This window comes from Micropterus salmoides, unplaced genomic scaffold (genome assembly GCF_014851395.1).
Source record: "Micropterus salmoides isolate LMB-PRFRI ecotype aquatic unplaced genomic scaffold, ASM1485139v1 Ms_hic_scaffold_11, whole genome shotgun sequence".
Lineage (NCBI taxonomy): Eukaryota > Metazoa > Chordata > Actinopteri > Centrarchiformes > Centrarchidae > Micropterus > Micropterus salmoides.
The window spans coordinates 32591585-32601901 of record NW_024040152.1 but is presented as its reverse complement, the minus strand read 5'-3'; the positions used below and the strand labels follow the sequence as shown (position 1 = coordinate 32601901).

The 10317-nt window shown below is 40.7% G+C and overlaps 1 long non-coding RNA gene across 2 annotated transcripts; it reads left to right on the top strand.

Annotated features, from left to right (window-relative positions):
- The first annotated feature begins 1704 nt into the window (after positions 1-1704).
- Positions 1705-9407, top strand: LOC119896880. Of its 2 annotated transcripts, none has more exons than XR_005443309.1 (2): positions 1705-1823; positions 9208-9407. It is a non-coding gene; the product is annotated as an uncharacterized LOC119896880 (long non-coding RNA). The 2 variants fall into 2 exon arrangements; XR_005443310.1 differs by having other exon boundaries at positions 1705-1937.
- Positions 9408-10317: the final 910 nt, after the last annotated feature.

The window sequence follows — 10317 nt, the reverse complement described above, 5'->3', positions numbered from 1 at the left end:
ATACATATTTTTTTTTTTGTGGTGGTGCAGTTGTTAGCACTGTCACCTCACAGTAAGAAGGTTGTGGGTTCAAACCCTGTTTGCCCGGCCTTTCAGTGTGGAGTTTCCACGTGGGTTCTCTCCGTGTACTCCGGCTTCCTCCCACCATCCAAAGACATGCAGGCTAGGTTAATTGGTGACCCTAAATTGTCCTTAGGTGTGAGTGAGTGTGACTGGGTGTTTGTCTATGTGTGGCCCTGCGATGGACTGTACACCTGTCCAGGGTGTACCCCGCCTTTCGCCCGATGTAAGCTGGGATTGGCCCCCCAACTCTGTATGCAGGATAAGCGGTTGACGATGGGTGGCTGTTTAAAATGAAAATCTCAGGCATGTAAAAGAACAGATGACATGACTCAAAATAAGTAAGGGGATTTTAAACTGTGACTGCATTTTTTAATGTGCATTGTTTTCTTTTGTGTGTAGATAATAGTGAAAAGTAACAGCAAATCTTAAACACTGTATCAGGGGCACAGGTGCAAAATGCAATCTGAAATCATGGATCTAAAAAAAGAAGGCTAATGTTACTAAGTTCACATATTTGACTCACCTTGAGTTTGAGTATACTATCCAAGAAAAGGGTTTCTTTTGTTTAAGGCCAGGCAGACTATTTTACAATCAGGGGATAAAGAGGGAACATTTCTGGCTTGGTACATCAAACAGAAAGCTCAAATCTTCTTTAGCAGCGGTGAGGTCTAGTGGCAGGAATTTACTAAGTCTAGTGTGATAAATTACAGATTCAAGAAATTCTATATAAATCTACTTACATCTGCCACAGGCAAGACATAAAATAATTTTTCAACAATTTAATCCTCTCTAAGTGTTGCACAACAAGAGGGCATAGATTCACCTATAAGTTACAGGAGATAATTGAAGTGGTCAAGGCCCTTCCAACAGGCAAATCCCCTGGTCAGGACAGCTTTAGGGTTGAATTCTTCAAATGCTATGCTGAAGACCTCAGGTATATAAGTTTGATCTCAGTTTATTGTCAACTGCTATGTAAGATACTGGATAACAGATTAGACGACGTAGACAATGTGAGCGTGTGCAGTGGATTTTGACTGCCAGCTATATGCAGCGTGCTAGCCTCAAAACCCCCGTTGTTAAGAAATTAAACATTGCAAAAAACTAATCAATGTTGAAAGCGAGTATTTACAACGTTGATGAGAGGACTACGAGGGACTATCCTAGGCACAAAAAGAAAATAACTCAATGAGAGTTACTTTTGAGAATAGCGGTGTTATGAGTTGTATTTTTTCCCCTGTGGGTTTCTGGGTTTTGCCATTGCTTCATGTATCCTTCTGTTTTGCCTCTGTTTCTCTCATTTAGTTCATGTTTAGTGTTTACTTTTGGTCTATGTACTTCTGTGTTATTTTACCCTTGTCTGATCTGTGTTCTGTTTAATCTCAGTTCAGTCTGTTGTCCCTCTTAGTTGGAGTTTATTGGTATATTTGTGATCTGTCTGCTTGTGTTCTGGATCAGTTATTTATATCTGTTTCTTCCTGGTTATTAGTTTCCCTATGGTTTTATTAGTTCCCTCTGTGTTCCTCTGTGTCTCGTTAGCCTCAGGTCTTTCACCTGTGTTGCTCCCGACCTAGTCATTATCCCTGGTATATATGTGTGGTCTTTCTGTTCAGCCCTTGTCCGGTCATTGTAGCGTGTAGACGCTCTGTCTCGCGTTGTATCGTTTTGCCTGACCTGCTCGTCATGTCACCCTGTTTCTGTGGATTTGGATTTCTGTTTGGATTACCTTGGTTTTTGGACCCTGTTTATCAGCCACTCTGCCAGTAAGTGTGCTCGCCTTTTGTTCGTTGAAATAAACCTTTTGTACTATACCTCCTCTGCTAGGCGTCCTGCATTTGGGTCCTCCAGCCTTCTCCACACCGCAAACAAGCGATCAGGTAAACTTGTGTTCTCTCCTCTCAAAGTCAGATGTGAACAGCATGTGTATCTGCATTGAATCTCTCCCTGTCTTGCCAAACCAGCGGAGCAGCCGACGTGCAACGATATTTATAAACCGCAGGGCTTGATGCAGCTGAAAACATTAATATCTTGCACGTATTGATATTTATAATTTACAGGGACTATGCTGAAGTTTGTCAGTAGAGTAGATGCTGGATCATAAGCCAGTACAAGCACAGATAATCAAAATCCAGGACTAGCACAGACCCAGTCCAGACGTTTTTGCACTGAACAAAATTAACAATGGAACACTTGTTTCTGCCCCCATTCATCATGAGCTGAACTTTCTCTATGTACACACATGTACACTATTTCTCTCAAATCTTGTTCACAAATCTGTCAAAATTTGTGTTAGTGAGCACTTCTCCTTTGCAGGGATAATCCATCCACCTCACAGGTGTGGTATATCAAGATGCTGATCAGACAGCGTGGATATTGCACAGGTGTGCCTTAGGCTGGTCACAATAAAAGGCCTTAGGCTGGTCACAATAAAAGGCCACTCGAAGGTCATACAGACCCAAGTGAAACACAAGCAGCCTCAGCCAGACGTCTACAGGCAGCATCAGATACAAGCAGCTCAAACCCTAATGGAGGGTTGAGTTAGTGCGCAGAGGTCCATTAAAATCAGCAATAGTGTGTTCTAGAAGAGGTTTCCATTCAGGCATATTACAGAGACCGACTGTTTTAAAGGAGAGGTAGTTGTTAGAGCACTGCAGTGTCAGGTGTGACGGTGCAGCATTGACAAATTGTTTACATGGCTCACAAGTCAGGTCTGATGGCCCCATAGCAGAATTTATCTTTGGTGGTACCATAGGTGTGTGTGCTTATGCTCTGTGTCTGTTCCAGTGCTTTTGGATAAAACTGAATCATTCTCCAAGCTGTTTGAATATAAGGTTAATTAGTCTTAGTCAGAGGCTCTACCACTGACATGTTACTTACCAAAAACTTTATTTCAGGCTGGTATAAAATGTCTTGCTATTATCTTTCCTAGTCAAATTAGTAAAGTAATTGGTAGGTAAAGGTAGTCACCATTTATCTTATCATTAAGGATGGCATGGGACTCGCTTAACTAGTATTGTAAGATTCTGCCTTAGACATATAGCTCAATCGACATTGCCAACTTGACGTGGAAGGGCACCTCCCTAGTATGAGTGAACTCCCCACTTGCCCCTATAAATGCTCCATCTAGCAAAATAACCTCACCCAACCGTAGTCAACCTCTACATTGTATGGAAGAAGATCTCACAAATCCGTGTATGGTTCGTTCTTTGATTATTTCGTTTCAAAACCAAATCAGAAAAAACAAGACGTTTGACAAAATGGTAAACAAAAAACAGATGACAATGGTGTCGTCTATCGACCCAACCCTAATCTCGTAGTGACTGCGGTGAATATGATTGTAGAAGTGAGCACTATATAATAAATAGAAATGAAAGAAAATGTAGGCTACGTTTTAGCAAGATCATGTCAAGCTGGGTTCGAACTCACTAGGGCAAAAACAGTTCCTCTTTGAGGTGCGTTGCTTTGCCAGCAAGCCACTCAAACACTCAATTCTTTTATTTCCAGTCAACTACTAATTACGTTTGTCAGCATCCAGTAGCATTTTATTTTGGGCTGATCTGAAGCAGCTGGTTACCTGAGCGATCTAAGAAAATACCCGATATGTTTATCAAGGTTTTTTTTCTCGAGGCCACGGCCAGGGTGTGAACTACGCAGCAAGAGGCACAGTCAGCCCCCTCTTTGAGGCACGAGCAAACAACCCCCCAACAAAGAGCCCAGCATGGTGTGGTATTTAAATAATGAACAAAATTACCCAGTTTAAAAATTTGATTTGTTCATTTACAGCTCGCCGAATTAACTAATTCCAGTTCATGTTTGCTGTGTACCATTGGATGTACTGACAGCTATCACTGAATCACCAACAATAAACTAATTTAATACTGAAGAAATCTTAAAAACCTGAGGATTCTCAGGCAACTTCGGAGGAGTTCCTGTTCCAGTCGCTAGTGAGGTACAAATTGAATGCTGAGCCTCCTATTGTGTTTTTGTTTTTATTTTGTTTTTTCTTCTAACTAAAAACGCACTTATGTTGATGATCAAGCTCATCTTAATTACATTTAATCAGCAACGCCCTCGCCATATTATCTGCTGCAGGTTTGTTTAACACACAAAGCTACACAAATGGGACACATTAAATATCAAAATCAATATTTTCCATTTTGGCTTTAAAACAGAAAAACCAAAACCGATGTTATTATTTTGTTGTTGTTCATCTGTTTTGCGTTTTTAAAATTAAAAAACAAAATAATCAACACGGATTCTCAAGCTTATCATGTAAATGTTTATCTTAAAGCCTTTATTTGGAATAACCATTTTTATGGAAGGTCTGGTTAGAAAAAGGATCTAATATTAGCAGATATGAGGGTTTGGTCTGAAGTAATTTGAGAGGTTGGTTACTGAATCAATCTGTTCAAAAGTATAGTTTCTGGAAGTAGCCTACATGCAACTCCCACACTTGCTAGTCTGGGAAAATCTCACCTCAACAGTCAGATCTTCTCTCTCAGACAACAAAGATAATGGGTCTGGACATGAAGTGTCTATTTATTATGCAATGATTTTCCAGCAGCAAAAGTTACCGTATCTTATGCTTTGAAGTTAACTCGACAACATTAAACATTGATATCACAGAGAGAGTGTGATCATATCAGAGATGGGGACTCGAGTTAGAGACTCGGACTTGAGTGCGACTTAAGTCGCGCACACACAGTGACTCCAGACTCGACTTGAGACTTGTAATCAAAAGACTTCAGACTCGAGGTGCGGGACTCGTGGACAATGTTTATTTTTAGGGAACATCTGATGAGCTTGCCGTTATTCCCCTCCGTCTGTTGCCATAACCTGCCTACGTAACACGTAGCATCTGCTGTGCGCGGCCGCACGTGAGAGGACAACAAACACCGGCAGCTGCTCCGCCATTCATCATAAACTTTGGCTTTAAAACTTCATACAACAAGACCCAAACAAAGACGTGCTGAATGCAAATAGGTCAGTAACCTGTGGTGAGTAAACATGTTTAGCTCAGCATTGGCCATCTAACGTTAGCTTGCTTCTTGCTTCAGCTACGACCGGCGAGAGGTAGCCTAAACTACGACTGTTGTTCGTTATGAAAAGATGAATGAGCGTTTGTTCACTTGCCAAACCTGTGGTGGTCGATTAACGTAATCATTACGTCAGCTTAATTATTGCCGTTGGCTAGAAAGAGGTTACAGGTTTATTGTTGACCATGTAACTTTTAAGTTTTATTTAGTCATAACTTACACTGGGTTTGAGAGTCAACAGGGTTTGTTGACTTACAGTAGTTTAGACACATTGTACATTAGGCTACATGGTTGTGTTGAGCTGTAAGTTAAAAACAGGTTACAGGTTTATTGTTGACTATGCAACGTCAGTTTTATTTAGTTAACATTATACTGGATTTAAGAGTCTGGGGAGTGCGTTGACTTACAGTATTAAGCTGTCAATAATTGCATTGCACATTACATGGTTGTGCTCTGTAAATGAAAAACAGGTTACAGTTACAGAATTCCTTATAGCCATGCAGTTTTATTAGCAACCTGGAACGCAGCAGGTGATACAGCATTCGTAATAACCACCAGAGACTTGACTTGGACTCTAGCTCAAAGACTTGTGAGCATCTCTGGATCATATTTGTTACGAGGGTATCAAGGTTGTTGGAAGTGCTGCAGTGTTGAAGGGAGTCTTCTTTTCCTGCTCTGGGAATGTCACATTATTCAGAAATACTGCCGAAAGGTTCATGACTGTTTATAAAAACATTACCGGCGCCAACTGCTCTGCCCGCGGTTATGTTCTCATTGATCCACTGAGGACATCTTAATGTAGAGTCAAGGACTTTATTCAGACCAATGTCTAAACATGGCTGTCAGGCCACACAGCTGTCCACACAGATGAGAGGTTTCATCATCTTCATTCAATCTGTCCACAGAGGACTCAGGCAATGGAGGCCCAGCTGCTACATCTAGTTTTCACTCTTTTGTAGACATGCCCCACCACTTAACCAGAGCCACCGCCCAACGCAGAGATGCCCAACGCGGAGGGGCGGCAAGAAGGATCAAATGCACCAAATTCAGATGGCGGCGAAGGACTTGAATGTCTTCAACCTCTCAATGGCTCCTGACTCCTGATGATCAGTATTGTTGAAGGATTTATATTTTGATCCTTTTAGATCTGTTAAACTGCCCTGCGATGGACTGGCGACCTGTCCAGGGTGTACCCTGCCTTTTGTCAGCTGGGATTGGCTCCAGCCCCCGCGACCCTGTACGCAGGATAAGCAGTTGACGGTGGATGGATGGATGGATGGATCTGTTAAACTAGAGTTTCTTGAGAAAATACCTTCCCCATCCCTTCCTATGCAGCATGCCCCTCATTCACCTGTTGACGCTATACATATTATGCCTAATTTGAAATTCAAAAGTATCTTTACTCTCCCAGTCCCATTCCTCAGTGGCCACTTTCTATAGGTTAATAGTCCAGGAGATCTCATCCTTGTTCAGAACTGACAAGAATAAAGGTCTCTTCACTTTATCCTTAAAAGAGCGTCAAGCACCTGATAGTTTGTCCACTGATAATTATATTGTTGGAGGACTGCCAAGAAAGGAGGAACAGTTGTGGTTCTAAATGAGGACAGCCAGGAACCATGACTTGTAAATGCTCCATACTTGTACACTACATCAGCATTCACTCACTGAGCCTAAGTGCTCAAACAGAAACTAACATTCACACACACTGCAATCTGGGGTAATTGGGGGTTCGGTATCTTGCCCAAGGACACTTCGACATGCAGCCTGGGGGAGCCGGGATTGAACCGCCGACCTTCCGATTAACAGCCAACCCGCTCTATCTCCTGAGCCTCAGCCGCCCCAGGCAATCGTCCCACTGACTGGATATTTTGCCAATTAGAATGCATATTTCACCATCAAAAATGTACATTTCCCAAACTATAATGGACAGTAACTACTTTTTACTGGTTTATATGCAAACATTGGATAATAAAATCAAAGTATCCAAAATCCTCGTTTGGTTTAAAAGTAGCAGTCTTCACATTCTGTCTGTGTTTGGGTCTTCTATCATCTTTATGATATTTCAGATTTTGCTATTTTATTAACATTAGATGTGACTAGCCTTTACACAAACATACCACATGACTTCTTTTTACAGAATTGACAATACTGTCAATCCCCGTAATTAGTTCATACTTACTTTGGCAGAGTTTGTTATGAAATATAATTACTTTTGTTTTGTTAATGACTTCTAGCAACAGACATCTGGCATGAGCACTAGAGCCTGACCAATTTATTGTTATGAAGATACTATTGGCTGGTATGAGCTAATTGCAGATAAATCTGTATCAGCGATTATAACAGCCGATTTATGACTATTAAAGAATGAGTCGGATCCTTCACTTATGTCACGAGTGCGGCAAAGTTTGCCCACCAGAGAGCGCTCTGCAGCTCCCCTGTTAACAACACTGCAACACCACAGAAAATTCAGCTGACCGGGGTCCTCCGGGAGACAACGGTGGCTGTGTTACCAGTGAGTTGGTCATTCGTCACGTGAAATACCAGACTTAAATACTAATGAAAATAGCCCTTGTCCTCTCCCGAAAACATTCATGACTTGCTAACCCTCTCTTTTCACTGCCCTCTCCCGGCTCACAGCAGTAACATTACGTTTAATGTTACATTGAGTGGTGAAGGCTACGCTGTCGACAGCAAGATTGTAGATTTATTTCTGAAACAGTGTGGCAGTTTTAGTGAACTGTCCTCATTTCTCCCTAGTTCATCACTGCAATACTTTCTCTAACAACACTTAAAGCAGCTAATGCTGCACAGATTATCCACAAAGCTAGTTAATGCTATGTGTATCAGGGGAATAGTGTTTACACTAATGAGTGGTTAAAGTATAGCGTTTGTTTAGATAATAAGACAGTGTCCTTTATGGCTTGGATTCTGACTATAGGACACTGTGCTGGTGGCAGGTTCACCGGCACAGCTGGTCCTCTGTATATGGAATCTGTATCTTTCTTCTGCAGGTAATAGATACTTTTTTCCAAAGAAATTGAGGTTCCACCAATGCTATTGTATAACTCTACAATATGCAACTTAAATCATACACTAATCGAAGGTAGATTTGTCTCTATAAATGTATAGTGTAATCTTTCAGATGCCTTAGCGTGTCAAGCCCTTGAAAGAGGGTGACAGCGTGCAGATATATACTGTATATCTGCAATTTGAAACTTGTTAGATCCGCAACTCTGCAGATAGACACACTGATCCAACTCTTTCGCCTTAATTCACTGACGCTGTTAAGAATGATACTTTCTTTTATGGATCCCAGAAAGCATGATTTCAATCTCTGAATTCATAATTTTTTTTTTTTACTCTTTGATGTCGAACAAAAGAGTAATTAGTGATTAAGGACTGCAGGGTGAAGAGAGCTGGACGTTTCAAATCGATTAATATTTAGACATTATTTTTCCATAGCAAATATCCATGTGGTTATTAGGAGACCTATGACCCAACTGCAAAGCCTCTACACTCTCCATTCAGCTGGGGACCTCCTGGAGGTCCCTCAGGGGGCTGTCCTTACCCCTTGGGAAATATGTTCAGTGTTATCAAAGACCAGTTTTATATTCTGCTGGGCTGTGTCATTCATTCACAGGCTAGGTTGGGTTGTTTGGTAGTTCTTCTGTGCCAAGTTACCGCCAGAGAAGCAGCTACTGGCAGATAGACAGCCACGTTGAGAGATGTTTCTTTTTTTTGAGGAGGTCCATTGCATTAAATATGAATTGTACATGTGCTCAGACACAGTCATTGTAATGATGGATACAAATTGACTGTGCCTGTACCCATATTAACCTGCATGCAGCATGGTATAGACAGCTATCATTAAATGGAGTACAAAATGTGTTAGATCAATCAAATGACATTGCAGTGGCTTGATGGTTTAATGCAGTTCTATATTCAACACAGCGGAACCTTTATAATGTATTGGCTGCATTCTGCAGAGTGGGAGAGACAGTGAGTGCATCCTTCATTCACACGAAAATTCGGGTCCTTATTAGGCTGACTGAGTGGTTCACTTAACGCTTAGTTTACATTTCCTGTCTTTACTCTTGCTCTGGTTCTCCAGGTGTCTCCAGGATGATTACTGTGTGAGTGATTTCTACACTCGTTACCATCTGGGTAGGAGGACTGGCGTACGCAGCCTTCTCACCGCCAGACCATCTGCAGCCCACAGAATCACGCAGCAACCCATGCATGAGCCACTGTAACATAGATGGAGCAGCTGAGAACCACGAACTGTAAATAAATACAACCATGTTAAATACAGAGGTTTGGCACATCATCATTTAGAAGACACAATTGTAGTTCTCTATTCAGTTTTTCCAAAGCATGTCTGCATGCTAGACCACTTTCTGTAGGATGCATTTTATAACTTTTTCATTCTAATTTGTATATATAGACTTACAAGTATTTGGGTGTTTATATAGACAGCTCACTTACTTGGAAAACTCACACGGAATGGGTTTGCACACGGCTGCACCAGAAACTATATTTTTTACGTAGATTACGTTTTTATGGGGTGAATAAGAAAATTATGATGCTGTTCTACAAGGCTGTTTTAGAAAGTATTGTTAAGTATGGTGTTACAGTATGGTTTGGGAACCTATCTATACAGCTAAAATCCAAATTGTCACATCTGGTGTTGATAGCACTTAAAACAGTTGGAAATGAGGAATCTTTGAATCTCCAACAGTTATTTGAGAATAGCATTTTAAATCAGGTGCAGAAAATTGTGGGGGACCAAACTCACTTTCTGCACTCTCAGTATGAATTGCTCCCCTCCGGCAGAAGATATAGAGTTCCACTGTGCAAACTAAACCGGTATAAAAATTCTTTTGTTCCTGTGTCTACACGTATGTTGAATAACAGTCTATCTTATTACTTTTAAATTTGTAAATTAATTGTCTTTCCTCTTTCTATACTTTTTATACTTGTATATTGTATATTTTTATGTACATGCAGCAACCATGCAGTCCAAAACAAATTTCCTTTCGAGGACAATATAGTATACTACTACTACTACTACTACTACTACTACTACTATATCACATATACATTATTATTCTGACTTTATTTCATTTTTAATAGGTGAGTGAGTTATGTTTCAAAATGTTTAATTTCTGTTTGTGACATTATGTAAATTATAGAATAATAATAAACATAATAATAATTTATA